Raw genomic sequence first — 17,768 nt, forward strand, 5'->3', positions numbered from 1 at the left:
ATTCTCCGTTATTCTCTTGTAGTCTGAAAATGTCAGATGACTTTGTCTTCTGAAAGTGGCCAGTAGAGTCGCACTTCTAATTCACAGAGTTTTTACCTTTTTACCAGTCAAAGTCCAAAAACTTCCAAAAAAATTGTTACTATTTAAAATATTCTCTTACTCGCATTATGTGAGAGCAAAATAATGTCTACAAATTATGTTCCAACTATACTCTCTAAATTATATACAATTTATGTACTAGATAAATGTTATAGAGTGACAGTTTTAGGTTGTTACTTGATTTATGAACTCAATTTTTCAACGGTTTTGAGTTTTGTTTCCTAAAAATTTGTGCTTAGGTTTCTTCACCCCATCCCCTTCCATGAAACTAATATAGGTTGCTCTCCCCTCCCCCCTGTTAATGAATCCCCCTAGTGCAGATTCCTGATACACTGTCGTGTGGCCTCATGCATGTTAACATTTACCAAAATCTCGATCTGGTTTCTTGAGTCATTCACTCAGCATTTTTCAAAATATATCATTACTTGTGTGTGACATAGTCCTATTCAGGTTTTCGCACAGAACATGAAGAAACAGGAAAGTTCTTACAGTATATCGTGTCGGGTCTTAGCTTTGAGCCAAACTCACTTTCCTTTCGGAAAATTTTACGCTTCTGCAGTAAACTTAAAAATTTACATGGGAACTATTTTGCAAGTACACGGATGGTACAAGGATGGTGGGTGGTAAACATTGATCACATTGTACGTAAACAATAAGAAATTCCCGAGTAATACTTGTTTTCAAACAGTGCAGAAGCATGTATTGTTCAAGTGCTGTTGGCAGGTATGAGAAACAGAAATAAATATCTGAATAGCATGAGAGACGTTTACATATTAATAAAGCATAATTAGTACACTGCCACCACGAACAGAAGATGAAGTTGTGTGATCACATCACATTTTCACTTATTATTGTATAGTTTATATCGTCGTTTACAAGAACAGCAAAGAGTTACTAGGGAGCAAAGTTTTTGTTCATTTGCACTTGTTGTCGTCTTTACTGCACCATATTCATTATTCAGATGTAACCTTCATCAAATTGAACCCTACACAGTAATTGCGAAAGCAGATTTGCTAGTTCCCCGACTACTTGTTAGCTGAAGACTGAAGAAGTGTTTGTGTTTGACATTCAGAGTAGATGAGAGTCTTCTGTTCCATTTTTGTTGAGTATGCTGCCATTTTATAGATTGAAAATTTATATTTATTTTTTTGGCTGTAGTTTAGAAAGCGTGGTTGCCATACAAGGGCTCTTTGACATTATTATAGTTTAATCATTGCTGCCCAACGCAGATCTGCTTGTGAGTTCACAGCGTGCAGAATTCTTTAGTTGTATTTATTACAGTGTTACCTGGTATGCACTGTAGGAAGCTGACTGTGTTAAGCAGTTTGTTGTTACAGGTTAAATAAATGTGCATGGCGGCATGTTTTAATAAAAATGATGGGGTAATCAATTGTAGCTCGTGTCACTGGAATACTGTCCAGAGTCCAATGGACCATTCGGTGATAAAGTTTAGTGCGACTCCTGGCTGGTGGGCTGCTATGGACCCAGCAGTGTGGGAACTTTCAGTGGCTGTCCCCAGTCCGTGGCGGCGGCGGCGGCGGCGTCAAGTCGGACTTAGGCGGGAGTGCCAGTCGTGGCGGCGCCCTCGACGAGGCCCGTGAAGGCCGACCCGACTTTGTTGGCCAACTCGGTCGCGTTGCCCTGTATGGCGCGCCACGAGTCGGCCGTGAAGAACTCCTGCGTCTTCTTGGAGACGTCGCTGGCGAGCCGCTCGATGCCCTCCAGGATGTTGGCCGCCGTCTCCGTCGTCTCGTCGGCGTCCCGGCGCTCTCGCGGCAGGGACACCACCACCTGCACACCAGAGCCACACGTGTGAAGGTCGCTGCGCCTAAGTATAAATCTGGCTAAGTTAAAACTGTGCGTCTGACCACAATTCGAACACACATGACTGCATTTGATTTGCATCCACAAGCCACCTTACAGTGTGTGGTAGAGGGTACTTCCACTACTGTACTGGTATCATTTTCTTCCTTTGTGTTCCCTTTGCGAAAGGTGTGCGGAAGGCTCTTAATTTCCCCAATTTTGTCGTTGTCATCTTTTTGCCAAACTTGTTCCAGCAAACAAGTCAGTGCAAAGAGGCCATTGCATCACCTCCTGCCACTTAGCACTATTTGGATGCAGTAAGGAGGGGAGAGGATTCGGCACGCTGCCCTCCTGGCTGTAGAGTGCTTCCTAGGCCGTCCAGCTGCTACTTCTCACCGAAGTACTGTGCTGTATTATCGCGAAATAAGGGAGAGAATGCCACTCAACAACACACGAGTTGCTGTAGCAGTCATTAAAACAGAGACGTTTTCCGCAGATCTTTTCACAACATTTGAATCACCAACTTCCTCCTCCATGTGCCAAAATATTTTGTTAACTCCACCTACATAGGGAGAACTGACCATAGACGTAAAATAAGAGAAATCAGAACTCAGAAGGGGCTTGAATAGTCGAGAAATAGTCTGAATACCAAGCATTTGGATGTGAATTTCTGAGCAGCGATGTAAGTGTAAATGTAGATGTAGAAGTAGCTCATCAGTTGGGTTCACAAGGCTGTGTGAAAGCCATTCCAGTGCACACCATTGCAGTTGCAATGCCACTACCATTTCACGGACAAACGCTTCGGAATACGTGGTCGAGTATTGCGGAAGCTGCTGGTAGCTGGTGAGTGCAGTGTGTTGTTATTTTGGTTTCAGCAACAGAGGTGTTGAATTATTGTAAGGCATGGCAGGCTGACTCAGTGAAACCTGGCAGTGTAACAGTAATGCACAATACAGACAAGGGGATTTCTCCATCAATGGGTTCCACCGTTACTACTGAGAACGTGATTAGAAGTGTCACAATAACATAACAGGTGTGCTCCTGTTCAGTATATCATATTGGTAGCAATGTAATTCATAGCCCAGCAGTGCTACGAGGATGCGGGGCTAGCAGCAGCAGCCACGAGTACAGGTCTTCATCACAGTACCAGCTTCCCACACTGAGTCTACCTTCTGTACTTAACGTCACAGTGCAGTGTGCTGAATCCATCAGTAAGTCGGACTCCTACCCAGGGGGTAGCAGGTCATACCAAGTGTGCGGCAGCAGTCTTTAACCTTCACAGTGGGCACGCCCCCGGGCCACTACCCAACGACCACTGGCACACGTTTATTGCAAGCTGGCTGCCACATCGTGATTCCCAACCATCTTCGTGCACTGCCGATGCAAGGTGTTCGAGGTGTGACTCATGCAACAGTGCCACACACTGAGAACAGGAGTCAGCAAAGCTGGTTGAACGTTTGCAGCCAGTGGGCTGTACCCTGGTTGTCATCTCGCCAGCCACTTGGCTCGCCCCACGTGCAGTGGGGACATTGCCGTCACACTGCACCAAAGTGGCACAAGTGTACAAGTAACATAAGTGCTAATTTAGACAGCCGAGTGTCTATGGGTGTTGACAAGCCTGCCATCCTGTCACAAGCCTCCATCACCGGCCATCCTACATCGAAGCAACCCTCCATGCTGGGGTCGGCTGTCCCGTCCACGCACCGAGGAAAAATCCCTGGCAGCGCTGGGAATTGGACCCAACTCCTCCAATCGTGGCCACTGACGGCTCAGCTATGGAAGCCAAAGTCGGCTGGAATGCTACATGTGGAGTGGAAGAGTTGATGGAGTAAAGTTTCAGTCCTACAAGCAGTCAAAAATCTGATTTTTATAATTTTTAGGGTCCCGTAGCTCATTTGGTAGAAATGCAACCGTTGTATAGGATCATTTCGTTCTCCACCTGCCTGCCTGTCTGACTGTCAAAAACCATTTTACTCAGGCTGACTGTTCTGCGCTCAGTGCACGTCCACCGCGGCGCTCGGAGGCCACAGCACCGTTTCGACACCTGAGGATGGGCTTATGAGAACCCGAAACCGGTCGTGATAATAAAACTAATTTACAACTGAAGCGGCATTTTCAACCTCTGGTATGATGCTCAGTTGCGGACGTTCGTCCAACAGGGCTATTTGTCATTTTACTCAGGAATGGGTAGACTTATCAAGTTGAAATTTATGTCACGTTCGAAAGTATACCGTCCCTTGGCGATATAAAGAATTGAAGGGTCTAAATGAATGCTATGGAAAGATACAGTCATTTGATACTCGCAAGCTCACTCAATAAAACCTGTAGTGTACTTGCCGTTGACCAAGACTCATGAAATTTGGGAAGAAGAAAGATTTCAGTGTACAACTAAAGAAAAAAGTCGTAAAATCCTTAATTTGTCGTTACATCACACGAAAACAATGTTTTTCATTCGTTATCTGACTGCTTGTACATCTGTCTGTTAATACCCCTGTTTCTCAGGGGTATGCAATCAAAAATAAGGCCATTCATGTCACATATTTTGATGCAATTTCACCTATAGCGTACTTCCTGCTGATTTAGATTCATGAAAATGAACAAGAAGCAAGGTTTCAGTATACAACTAGAGGAGAATATCCGAAAATTCTTAATCTGTATTTATATCACACGAAAAAAATCATTATTTTTTTACCCAGCTGTCTGTCCTCCTCTTTGTTGAGACTTTTTTGTCAGAAACTGTTAGCTGTACCAAGTTTAAAAATTATGTCACATAATAAAGTCTATGATCCCTTTGTTGTGTAAAAACGTCAAGCTTTTACGTTAATGCAGTTAAATGATGCCGCCATTTATGTCACATATTTTGGCACTCTGTCATCAAAACCTGCAGGGCACTTCCCTTTTAGCCGGAATCAAGAAATTTGGCAAGGAGCAAGGTTTAACAACACAAGTAAAAGATCAAAATCAGAAAAGTGTTAATTTGTAATTATATCACACGACATAAATTTTTTGTCTTTTTTTATTCTATTTCAAACTTAAAATTGAAACATTCCCGAAAGTTTTCGAACTGTGGGCGATATCTTTCGAGTATCAATGTCGATAACAGGGAAGAATTGTCTACATTCTCGAGTCCCGGAATGGATGAACTGCCTGTATACGTAATTAAGTTCGTACAGAACCCTCAGAGCTCGTTACTTACTCCCAACTCTGACCAATTTTTTTATATTTATGGTACGTGAAGCTCGACAGTCAGATATCAATCAACCAAAGAAGTTCAATGGAACTCTAAAAAATTCTAAAGAAAATAGGATTTTAAGTTTCCCGAATCTTTTTAGTACTAAGTCGATGTTTTGACAGGCAGCCTGACTCTGTGTTAAAATATTCGCCTTGCAGGTCTGTGTCTCAGGTTCAATTCCTAGCTATGGTACATTTTAAAACAAAGATGCATGTTCCGTGAGCATATCTATGGATCCTAAAAATACGTAAAGATGAAGGTTTAATTTCCAGCATTATTTAATGTAGATAATCTTTATTAACAGTCTCCTATAAAAGATCAGCAATTGAGAATTTAGATTCACTAGTACAATTTGAATTTTTAATGCCATATGTAATTAGAAATAAAAAGAGTGCATACTTCATAAAAATGTGTTAATTGGCATGATGAATTTTATATTTAAATGACGTATGTATTCGAAACGGACAAAAAACGAAAAAAAATGATGGCCGGAAGAAGACTCAAACCTGCGATTACCAGATTCAGGTGCTACTGATTTTTTTTAAGTATTCATGTTTTGCGCTTCACGGAAATGCTCATAGAACGCACCTTTCTTTAAGTATTTGCATCTGCCAGGAATCGAAACCGGGTCTTCTATGTGGGAGGCGAACATTCTAACACAGAGCCACATTGTTTGTCGATACATCTCTTACTTTAAATTCTTAAGGACATTTAGAAATACTCGAAGACGATATTCTAGAGGATTTTTGAGAGTTACAACTAATGGCGACTGATACTTGTGTTCTGAATTTCACGTCCCATAATTACTTAAAAAAATTCCAAATGTCGATTGGCATGTGGTCTCCTTATCAGTGCAGAAGGTTATGGATTACTCTTGCAGGAATTTAACGGATTTGGAGTTGTGCGTAGATCATGGATTTTGCTAAATAATGAGGAGCATTAGTATGGAATAACTAATGTCATGGGATAGCGATACGCACATTACAGTCTATATGATCCTATGGTCTCGTCCTATGTAAAATCGCTAAACGGGCCTAAGGCTTCCATTTAGTACCTTTTTGATCAGTCTGGTGTGGTACAGCAAAAAGCCGAAGTTCTAAATTCCACTTACCAGAAATCGTTGACAGAGGAAAATGGTAAAAACAGACTGTCGTTTCAACATCGCACAGGCACCCGTATAGACGAGGTAGTAATAAGCATCTATGGCGTTGAGAAACAACGGAAAGATTTGAAAGCAAATAACTCATCAGGTCAGGATGGAATGCCAGTCAGATGTTATAAAGAGTACTCTATGGCATTGACCCCTTACCTGGCTTGCATTCGTCGTGAATCTCTCCTGCAGCACAAAGTCCCAAGCGCAGGGGACTCCAGTACATGAGAAGCGCAAAAGACTGGACCCGCAGAATTACAGACCAATATCACTACCTTCTGTTTGCTGCAGAATCATTGAACATATTGTCGGTTCGAATATAATAAACTTTCTTGAGAGTGAGAAGCTTATGTCCACGAATCAGCAAAGTTTCTGAAAGCATCGCTCGTGCGAAACTCAGCTTGGCCTTTTCTCACATGACAGACTGCAAACCATGGGTGAAGGACAACAGTCAAATTCCATATTTCTAGACCTCCGGAAAGCATTTAGCACAGTGTCCCAATGCAGGCTGTTTACGAAGTTACGAGCATGTGGAATACGTTCACAGATATGCGAGTGGCTGGAGTACTTATTAAGTAAGAGAGCCCAGCACGTTGTCCTCTACGGTGAGTGTTCATCAGAGACGAGGACAGCGTCAGGGGTGCCCCAGGGAACTGTGAGAGGACCGCGGTTGCTCTCTGTATACATACATGATTTGTCGGGCAGAGTGGGCAGCAATCTGCTGTTGTTTGCTGATGACTTTGTGGTGTACGGTAAGGTGTAGAAGTCGAGGGACTGTAGTAAATGCAAGATTTACACTATCTTTGTAGGTGGTGTGATGAGTAGGAAAAACAAACCTGCAGTGTTTGGATACTGTATTAGTAGTGTCCTGCTTCACAGAGTTGCGTCGTTTAAATATCTTGGCGTAACGTTGCAAAGCGATATGAGGTGGAACGAGCGTGTGGTAACTGTGGCAGGGACGGCGAATGGTCGGCTTCGGTTATTTAGAGAATTTATGAACGTCTGGGGCGCGACCTATTCTTGAGTACTGCTCGGCTCTTTGGGATCCCTACCAGGTGAGATTAAAGGATTCATGAGGGTATTTTTGATCCGTCGTTGCAACTACAAAAATGCGTGATTTTTTTCACCAGACGCGTTTCGCTTTATTGAGGTAAAGCATCACCAGTGGTCTACAATTAAGCTTATTTAGATTTACAGACCACTCATGATGCCTTACCTCAATAAAGCGAAACGCGTCTTGTGGATAAAATCACGCATTTTTGTAGTTGCAACGACGGATCAAAAATACCCTCATGAATTATAAAGCAACTACAGGTACTATGGCCACACAATTGAAGAATTTTCAGATTAAAGGAGAACACTGAAGCAATTCTGAGCCGGGCTGATAGGTTTGTTACTGGTAGATTCGAACAACATGTAAGTATCACAAAGATTCTTCGGGAAGTTTCGAGAAACACTACTGGAAAAATGTAGAGAACCGGCATTGGAAGCTGATTGCCGAACGACTCTACTGCCGCACAAATTACATTGAGCTTAAGGACCACGAAGATAAGATACAAGAAATACGGAAGCACATTGACAGTGGTTTTTTCCGTCGGTCTGTTTGCAGGTGGAACAGGAAAGGAAATGACTGGGTACTCTGCCACGCACCGTAGGGCTGGCATGCGGAGTACGGTACCTACCGGTTAATGTACTGTGCGGCACTATGGGAGGAAGGATAATTGGCCCCCATTTTTTCGATGACAATCTAAATGGTGCTATATATGCTGATTTCCTACGTAATGTTCTACCGATGTTACTACAAGATGTTTCACTGCATGACAGAATGGCGATGTACTTCCAACATGGTGGATGTCCGGCACATAGCTCGCGTGGGGTTGAAGCGGTATTGAATAGCATATTTCATGGCAGATGGATTGGTCGTAGAAGCACATTCATCGGATCTGACGTCCCCGGATTTCTTTCTGTGGGGAAAAATTGAAGGATATTTGCTATCGTGATCCACCGACAACGCCTGACAACATGCGTCAGCGCATTGTCAATGCATGTGCGAATATTACGCAACTACTCGGTGTTGAGAGGAATGTCGTTACACGTATTGCCAAATACATTGAGGTTGACGGACATCATTTTGAGCATTTGTTGCATTAATGTGGTATTTACAGGTAATCACGCTGTAACAGCATGCGTTCTCAGAAATGATAAGTTCACAAAGGTACATGTATCACATTGGAGCAACCGAAATAGAATATTCAATAACAGAGGGCGATAGTACTGCATACGTAAGGCATAAAAGGGCCACGAATGGGCGGGGCTGACTTTTGTACTCTGGTGATTCATATGAAAAGGTTTCAGACGTCGTTATGGCCGCACGACGGGAATTAAGACACTGAACGAGGAATGGTAGTTGGACATTCCATGTCGGAAATCGTTAGAGAATTAAATATTACGAGATCCATGGTGTCGGCGTTGAAGCTAATGAAAGGGTAGCTTACACATACGGCTGCAGGCAAAGTGAATTTATTGGTGTCCTTCACCTCATATACGGTGTAGAGAAGTTTGTATGTAATCCGAGAACGGTTGGTTGCATTTGCAGCATACTGGTCCGGTTGATTACGGTTGAGGCTCGGTATCGAATGTCTCTGCGTTTCCGTTGGGCTGTTATCGGCGACAGTCGAAGGTCATCGTCTGCTGTCACAACAGCGATGGCCGCCGAGTGTGCGGCGGTCACATATCTAAGAAGGTTACGGTCAAAGGGCGTGCCCTTCGCTCGCTACAGCGTGATAACGGGCACAGACAGACAGGGAGTTGATGTTCAACGGCTCTATCGTCACAGGCGCAAGAAGCACCAAGTAGTACCCCAGAAAGAGATTACTGTTTCTCTTTTTAGATTCGAAAGGAGCGTGGAGTCAGGAATTCCAATCGAGCGAGGAGTGTCGACAGTCAGACACTGGACAGGTACTCGGGAGGAAGGCGGTCCACGTCCCCGACCGAGCGCTCACACTTACTTCCTTAAATCACATAAGGCCAATACCTGGGTGGTTCCCTTCGTAAGCGCACAGACTACTTCCCTTGACATCGTCCTCCAATCAGAGATTTGGCTTCGTAGATATAGCTGTCGACGGACGGTAAACTTTATTTCCAGAGGAACTCAGATCGGGGGACTATTAGTCACTAAGCTTGGTTAAGCAGACGAATTCGCGACGAATTCGCACGAACAAGTTGCTAAAGAGAAGGTATATCAAATATTGTACAAAACTATTTTACTTGGCACTTGTCTTTTCTGAAACTCTCGCATGTCTTTCGGCCGAGACTGTATACCATTTAGGTTCAAAAATGGCTCTGAGCACTATGGGACTTAACTTCTGAGGTCATCAGTCCCCTAGAACTTAGAACTACTTAAACCTAACTAACCTAAGGACATCACACACATCCATGCCCGAGGCAGGCTTCGAACCTGAGATCGTAGCAGTTGCGCGGTTCCGGACTGAAGCGCCTAGAGCCGCTCGGCCACCGAGGCCGGCCCATTTAGGTTCATTTCAGAGTATGCTGATACAATAGCGCCATGATTACCAATCATACAAAACCGTTCGCTCGACGAAAGATCCGTACCCAAAGACTGGAATGTTGCATAGGTCGCACCAATATTAAAAAAAGGCAGTAGGAGTAATATACTAAATTACAGGCCCAAAGCGTTAACGTCGTTATGCAGCAGGGTTTTGGAACATATGTTATGTTCTAGCGTCATGAATTACCTCGAAGAAAACTGTCTATTGGTACACAGCACGGATTTAGAAAACATCGTTCTTGTGAAACACAACTAGTTCTTTACACAAACGAAGTGTTGAGTGCTGTTGACCAGGGATTTCAAATACTGTACCACACAAACGGCTTGTAGTGAAATTGCGTGCTTATGGAATGTCGCGTCAGTTGTGTGGCTGGATTCGTGATTTCGTGTCTGAGAGGTCACAGTTAGTAGTAATTGACGGTAAGCTCGCGGTGGTAAGTACCTGTGGGACAAAAACAGCTGAGGTCATCGGTCCCTAGGCTTACACACTACTTAATCTAACTTAAACTAATTTACACGCCCATGCCCAAGGGAAGACTCGAACCTCCGACGGGGGGAGCCGCGCGAACCATTGCTAGGCGGCTGAGACCGCACGGCTACGCCGCGCGGCACCGACCCACAGGCTGGCCGGCACACCAGACCTCGACACTATTCCGCCGGACGGATTCGTGACGGGGATCGGAACGCCTTCCCGCTCGGGAAGCAGCGCGTTAGACCGAGCGGCTAGCCGGGCGGGCTTGACGGAAACTCATCCAGTAAAACAGAAGTGATTTCTGGCGTTCCCCAAGGTAGTTTTATAGGCCCTTTGCTGTTCCGTATCTGTATAAACGATCTGGGAGACAATCTGAGCAGCCGTCTTAGGTTGTCTGCAGATGACGCTGTCGTTTGTTGACTAGTAAAGTCATCAGAAGATCAAAACAAATTGCAAAACAATTTAGAAAAGATATCTGTATCGTGCGATAACTCGCAATTGACCCTAAATAACGAAAAGTGTGTGGTCATCCACATGAGTGCTAAAAGGAATCCGTTAAACTTCCGTTACATGATAAACCAGTCAAATCTAAAGGCCGTAAATTCAACTAAATGCCTAGGAATTACAATTACGAACAACTTAAGTTGGGATGAACACATAAAAATATTGTGGGAAAGGCTAACCAAAAACTGCTTTTTATTGGCAGGACACTTAGAAAATATAACAGATCTACTAAAGAGATTGCCTACACTACGCTTTCCGTTATCTTGTAGAATACTGCTGTGCATTGTGGGGCCTTTACCAGATAAGATTGACAGAGTACGTGGAAAAAGTTCAAAGAAGGGCAGCACGTTTTGTAATACCGAGAAAGAGGGGAGAGAGTGTCACTGAAATTATACAGGATATCATTAAAACAAAGGCGATTTTCGTCGAGGCGGAATCTTCTCACGAAATTTCAGTCACCAACTTTCTCCTCCGAATGCGATATACGAGATTAAAATAACAGAGAATTGTGAAGGTGGTTCTATGAAACCTCTGCCAGGCACTAAATGTGACTTGCACAATATCCATGTAGATGTAGATGCAATTAAAAGAATCCTTAACACTTGGAAAGTTGAAATTTCAAAAAATGAGCTACTGCTGGGTAATTGGTAAAACAGTGCGCGGTACTTCGGAAACTCTAGTTACAGGTCTATTCAACTGATTTGTACAGATACAAGAAAAAAATACTATAGCTGATGTTTAATGTTAATGTTAGATGATACATTAAACGACATTTGTTTTGTAATTTATTAAAATGTGTGCTAGAGTTTTGGTGAGGCAGAAGCTATAACTACATTCAAAACTTAATATGTAACAAGGTTTTAAGGACTCGCTTATTTGTCTATGTTCAAATCCATGAATAACCTAGAGACGAATACAGGGAGAGAGTTGTAATTCTGTGTGAGACAAATTCGATGATATAACTATTTATTACATATACATCTACATGATTACTCTGCATTTCACATTTAAATGCTTAGCAGAGGGTTCATCGAACCACAATCATACTATCTCTCTACCATTCCACTCCCGAACAGGACGTGGGAAAAACCAACACCTAAACCTTTCTGTTCAAGCTCTGATTTCTCTTATTTTATTTCGATGATCACTCCTACCTATGTAGGTAGGGCTCAACAAAATATTTTCACATTCGGAAGAGAAAGTTGAAATTTCGTAAATATATCTCGCCGCGACGAAAAACGTCTTTGTTTTAATGACTTCCATTCCAACTCGCGTATCATATCTGCCACACTCTCTCCCCTATTACGTGATAATACAAAACGAGCTGCCATTTTTTTCACACTTTCTATGTCCTCCGTTAATCCCACCTGGTAAGGTTCCCACACCGCGCAGCAATATTCTAATAGAGGACGAACGAGTGTAGTGTGATCTGTCTCTTTAGTGGACTTGTTGCATCTTCTAAGTGTCCTGCCAATGAAACGCAACCTTTGGCTCGTCTTCCCTACAATATTATCTACGTGGTCATTCCAACTGAAGTTGTTCGTCATTTTAACACCCAGCTACTTAGTCGAATTGACAGCCTTGAGAATTGTACTATTTATCGAGTAATCGAATTCCAACGGATTTCTTTTGGAACTCGTGTGGATCACCTCACACTTTTCGTTAATTAGCGTCAACTGCCACCTACCACACCATACAACAATCTTTTCTAAATCGCTTTGCAACTGATACTGGTCTTCGGATGACCTTACTAGACGGTAAATTACAGCATCATCTGCGAACAACCTAAGAGAACTGCTCAGATTGTCACCCAGGTCATTTATATAGATCAGGAACAGCAGAGGTCCCAGGACGCTTCCCTGGGGAACACCTGATATCACTTCAGTTTTACTCGATGATTTGCCGTCTATTACTACGAACTGCGACCTTCCTGACAGGAAATCACGAATCCAGTCGCACAACTGAGACGATACCCCATAGCTCCGCAGCTTGATTAGAAGTCGCTTGTGAGAAACGGTGTCAAAAGCTTTCCGGAAATTTAGAAATACAGAATCAACTTGAGATGCCCTATCGATAGCGGCCATTACTTCGTGCGAATAGTTTATCTCGCACAGGTCCCGTGAGAATACGGCAAGAGACATTAGCACCTTTAAAAAGCATAAGCAGTCATTTTTTCCTCGCTCGTTACGCGAACAGAACCGGACAGAAATTCGTTTGTACTGGTACGAAGTCACATCGACCGAGTACCGTACAGCACCTTGCGGAGTATCTACAGCACAAAGAGAAGAGTACATTAGCGGCTACGTGAGACGGAGTCGTGTGAGCTGCAACACTTTACCTGCAGCAAGAAGACGGCTACCAGCAGGAACACGAACACGTGGCGGGCCATATCTGGTAGTGTGCTGGAGCGTAGCCGTGCGGTACAGACGGACTGGAGGCGCCGCGCGCGACTGCCTCCTTAAAAGGCCACAGTTCTCCCCCTCCCACCTCCCCGTGCCCCGTGATCGCCCACAGAGAACACGCAGCCCCCGGGGTTGAGTGGCTTTCATCATCACAATCGTTTCGTAATGGCAAGTGTTCTGCATGTAACTGAGTCCGACATCCTGCTCGTCCAGGGTCCAGCAAGCATCGGGTCGCACAGCCCACTTGTGAAATCCGTATGCACTGTTTTTACTCTGGGGACGGCCTGCCGATAGCAGCCGGTTGTGCTTCCACATTTTTGTGACTTTCATCTCCCCTTGCGTTTCAACTCTCGCAATCTCAATACTTTGCTTCACCAGATTAATCAGTCTCAGCATTAATCTTAATACTTTGCTTTAAAACATTACACAGTCTTATGTACAAGCAGCTTTCTTCTGCTGCTGGAAACGAGGTCACACAAGAAGTTAACAGAGATATGTCACTGACTTTTGGCTGTACAAATCACACTATCGTTTTACCTGAATTAGAATGTTAGGGTATCGCAGGACATTCTGAGAAAAAGAGTCAAGTCGAATCTATGTAATTCGAAACAAAGGCTATCGACAGGAAAGAGTCTCGTGTTGGCAAACAGTCTTCATCCGAATCTTTGCCTCCGTAGCTGAGTGGTCGGCGCCGCTGACTGTCATGTAGGGCCCTGGGTTCGATTCCTGCTACTTCTCGGGATTTTTTTCCTTGGTGGGAAGACTGGTACGGCGTGCATTCTGCCTTGTATAGTCAAGTGAGGTGCTACTTGGTCGATTAGTTCCAAGGTCAAGAGCCGGCCGAGGTGACCGAGCGGTTCTAGGCGTTACAGTCTGGAACGGCGCGACCTCTACGGTCGCAGGTTCGAACCTGCCTCGGGCACGGACGTGTGTCATGTATTTAGGTTAGTTAGGTTTAAGTAGTTCTAAGTTCTAGGGGACTGATGACCTCATAAGTTAAGTTCTGTAGTGCTCAGAGCCATTTGAAGCATTTTTTTTTTCGGGGACTGATACCACAACCAGTCTATCAGACCGTTTCTAAGTTAGAAATATCCCTGGTGAGCGCACAGAGTTTCCCATAACATAACACCACACGAGGTAACAGGACGAAAGTAAGTAAAGTAAACAAGCCTTCACGTTTCAATGTCGAAGACATTGGAGATCATTCACGTGGTGCCGACAGCAGCATTCAGTTTATGTACCTGAACTTGAACGTGATACTTCGAAGAAACTTTTTCATCCGCCTCAGCAGCTGCGTGGTCTGGGTCGCGGATTGTTAACTGAAACCACCCGGGTTTGAGTCCCGGCTGGGTCGGAGATGTTCTCCGCTCGGAGACTGGGGGTTTTGTTGTCCCTACGTTCGTATCGTCGTCATTCACACTACGCTACTGAGAATTTGAAACAGTCGATTTCACTGTGTAAGTAGGCTGTTTAGGTTTTCTTATCGGTAACGCCACGTAGCGCTCTGTATAAAAAAAACACTGGCTGTGCTGTGTGCAGGCAGTGGCTGGTTGGCATTGTTTGGCTGGTTGGCATTGTTGTAATACTCGCCATTGTAGTGTTGGGCAGCTGGATGCTAACAGCGCGTAGCGTTGCGCAATTGGAGGTGAGCCGCCAGCAGTGGTGGACGTGGGGAGAGAGATGGCGGAGTTTTGAAATTTGTAAGAATTGGTGTCACGAACTGATATATATATTATGACTATTAACGTAAATTCATTGTTTGTTCTGTATTAAAATCTTTCATTTGCTAACCATACCTATCAGTAGTTAGTGCCTTCAGTAGTTTGAATCTTTTATTTAGCTGGCAGTAGTGGCGCTCGCTGTATTGCAGTAGTTTGAGTAACGAAGATTTTTGTGAGGTAAGTGATTTGTGAAACGTATAGGTTATTGTTAGTCAGGGCCATTCTTTCGTAGGGATTTTTGAAAGCCAGATTGCGTTGCGCTAAAAACTGTTGTGTGTCAGTTTAAGCACAGTCATGCACAATTTTTTAAGGGGACGTTTCAACTGAATGTATGACTACCTGGTGACAAGAAAACTTCGCGTTAACAAATGTTCCGTTCCAGAAATCGTTGCACTACACTTCGTTTCAGTTAAGCATTAATCTGCACTGTGAAGACCACGTGCTTATTTTTCCGACTATCGTGTAACCTAGACAGCTTGTATTACAATTCCCGTACTCCACATTAACAGCTGTCTTTTTCTTGGGCACTTCAGTGGTAACTTTACCAGATGCTAGTTAGTTTTGTTTGCTTATAATACAGCTATTCAAATAAACGGAAAAGAGCTATTAATGAAATTTTCATAAACAACAATATAACGAGCGATCCAAGAGCTCCCGTTTGAGGGCGTTGCTGCAGCGTGATAGGGAGGACTTTGATCCAGAAATGCGTGAAATATTCAGAAATCCATTATTGGCCATTAAAATTGTTACACCACGAAGATGACGTGCTACAGACGCGAAATTTAACCGACAGGAAGAAGATTATGTGATATGCAAATGATTAGCTTTACAGAGCATGCACACAAGTTTGGCACCGGTAGCGACACCTACAAAGTGCTGACATGAGGAAAGTTTCCAACCGATTTCTCATACACAAACAGCAGTTGACCGGCATTGCCTGGTGAAACGTTGTTGTGTTGCTTCGAGTAAGGAGGAGAAATGCATACCATCACGTTTCCGACTTTGATAAAGGTCGGATTGTAGCCTATCGCGATTGCGGTTTATCGAATCGTGACATTGCTGATCGAGTTGGTCGAGATCCAATGACTGTTAGCAGAATATGGAATCGGTGGGTTCAGGAGAGTAATACGGAACGCCGAGCTACATCCCAACGGCCTCGTATCACTAGCAGTCGAGATGACAGGCATCTTATCCGCATGGCTGTAACGGATCGTGCAGCCACGTCTCGATTCCTGACTCAAGAGATGGGGACGCTGGCAAGACAACAACCATCTGCACGAACAATTCGACGACGTTTGCAGCAGCATAGACTGCCAGCTCGGAGACATTGGCTGCTGTTACCCTTGACACTGCATCACAGACAGGAGCGCCTGCGATGCTGTACTCAGCGACGAACCTGGGTGCACGAACGCCAAAACGTCATTTTTTTCGGATGAATCAAGGTTCTGTTTACAGCATCATGATGGTCGCATCCGTGTTTGGCGACATCGCGGTGAACGAACATTGGAAGCGTGTATTCGTCATCGCCATACTGGCGTATCACCTGGCGTGATGGTATGGGATGCCATTGGTTACACGTCTCGGTCACCTCTTGTTCGCATTGACGGCACTTTGAACAGTGGACGTTACATTTCAGATGTGTTACGACCCGTGGCTCTACCCTTCTTTCGATCCCTGCGAAACCCTACATTTCAGCAGGATAATGCACGACCGCATGTTGCAGGTGTTGTACGGGCCTTTCTGGATACAGAAAATGTTCGACTGCTGCCCTGGCCAGCCCATTCTCCAGATCTCTCACCAATTGAAAACGTCTGGTCAACGGTGGCCGAGCAACTGGCTCGTCACAATAAGCCAGTCACTACTCTTGACGAACTGTGGTATCGCGTTGAAGCTGCACGGGCAGCTGTACCTGTACACGCCATCCAAGCTCTGTTTGACTCAATGCCCAGGCGTATCATGGCCGTTATTACAGTCAGAGGTGGTTGTTCTGGGTATGATTTCTCAGGATCTATGCACGCAAATTGCGCGAAAATGTAATCACATGTCACTTATAGTATAATATATTTGTCCAGTGAATACCCGTTTGTCATGTGCATTTCTTCTTGGCGTAGCAGTTTTAATGGCTAGTAGTGTATACATGGTGTCCCAGCGATGTTGCGACAGACTTCTACGCACCAACATGTCGACAAGCGATTAGTGTGCCATTCGTGCCTTTCTGCCTTGCGTGCGTTAAGTGCAGAATCGTGAACTATGGCGACGTTGTTACGAAATGCGTGCAGGCAGGACCAACGTGCTTTTCTTGGCTGCGGACGGACAGTCACCGGTGGGCATCCACCGGAGAATAGAGGACCCGTATGGGGCGCTGCGGAACGTTCGGGAAAACTGCGACGCGTCGTGCCGCTGCCTCGTGGTAACGCACGTCCGTATATCGTAGACATCGTAACGCGGAAGTTACGCCAACTCTAGAGAGAGTCACCGATCACTCGCACCACAGTTCCGACCTCCCCCCGTGCGACCGCCATACCCTCCAACCCTTAAAAAAGGCCTCGAAAGGGCGTCGATCACCGTCTGGCGAGGATGAGCAGCGGCCACTTGCTCACTTCTTCCCCTGGCAGGACACGGTGTGTTACCAAACGTGTGTCTTCGACCTGGTACGTCGGTCGGGCGACAGCCTCCTTGCTCACGGCGATTTTTCTTGATCGGCATACGGATTCTGGTCTGTACTACCTTCGAACGAAAACTTTGTGATCGCTCCTTGTAAGTAAGACTAGCTTGTTGACCATCATAAACATTTGAAAATACACACTACGTTCGTTC

The 17,768-nt window shown here is 44.6% G+C and overlaps 1 long non-coding RNA gene across 1 annotated transcript; it reads right to left on the reverse strand.

Moving 5' to 3' along the window:
• Window positions 1–773: 773 nt before the first annotated feature.
• LOC126285368 (uncharacterized) lies at window positions 774–13,277 on the reverse strand. Its single transcript, XR_007551630.1, has 2 exons — window positions 13,167–13,277; window positions 774–1,890 (listed from the first exon to the last, which is right to left on the reverse strand). It is a non-coding gene; the product is annotated as an uncharacterized LOC126285368 (long non-coding RNA).
• Between the last annotated feature and the right edge of the window lie 4,491 nt (window positions 13,278–17,768).

This window comes from Schistocerca gregaria, chromosome 8, assembly GCF_023897955.1.
Source record: "Schistocerca gregaria isolate iqSchGreg1 chromosome 8, iqSchGreg1.2, whole genome shotgun sequence".
Classification (NCBI taxonomy): Eukaryota; Metazoa; Arthropoda; class Insecta; order Orthoptera; family Acrididae; genus Schistocerca; species Schistocerca gregaria.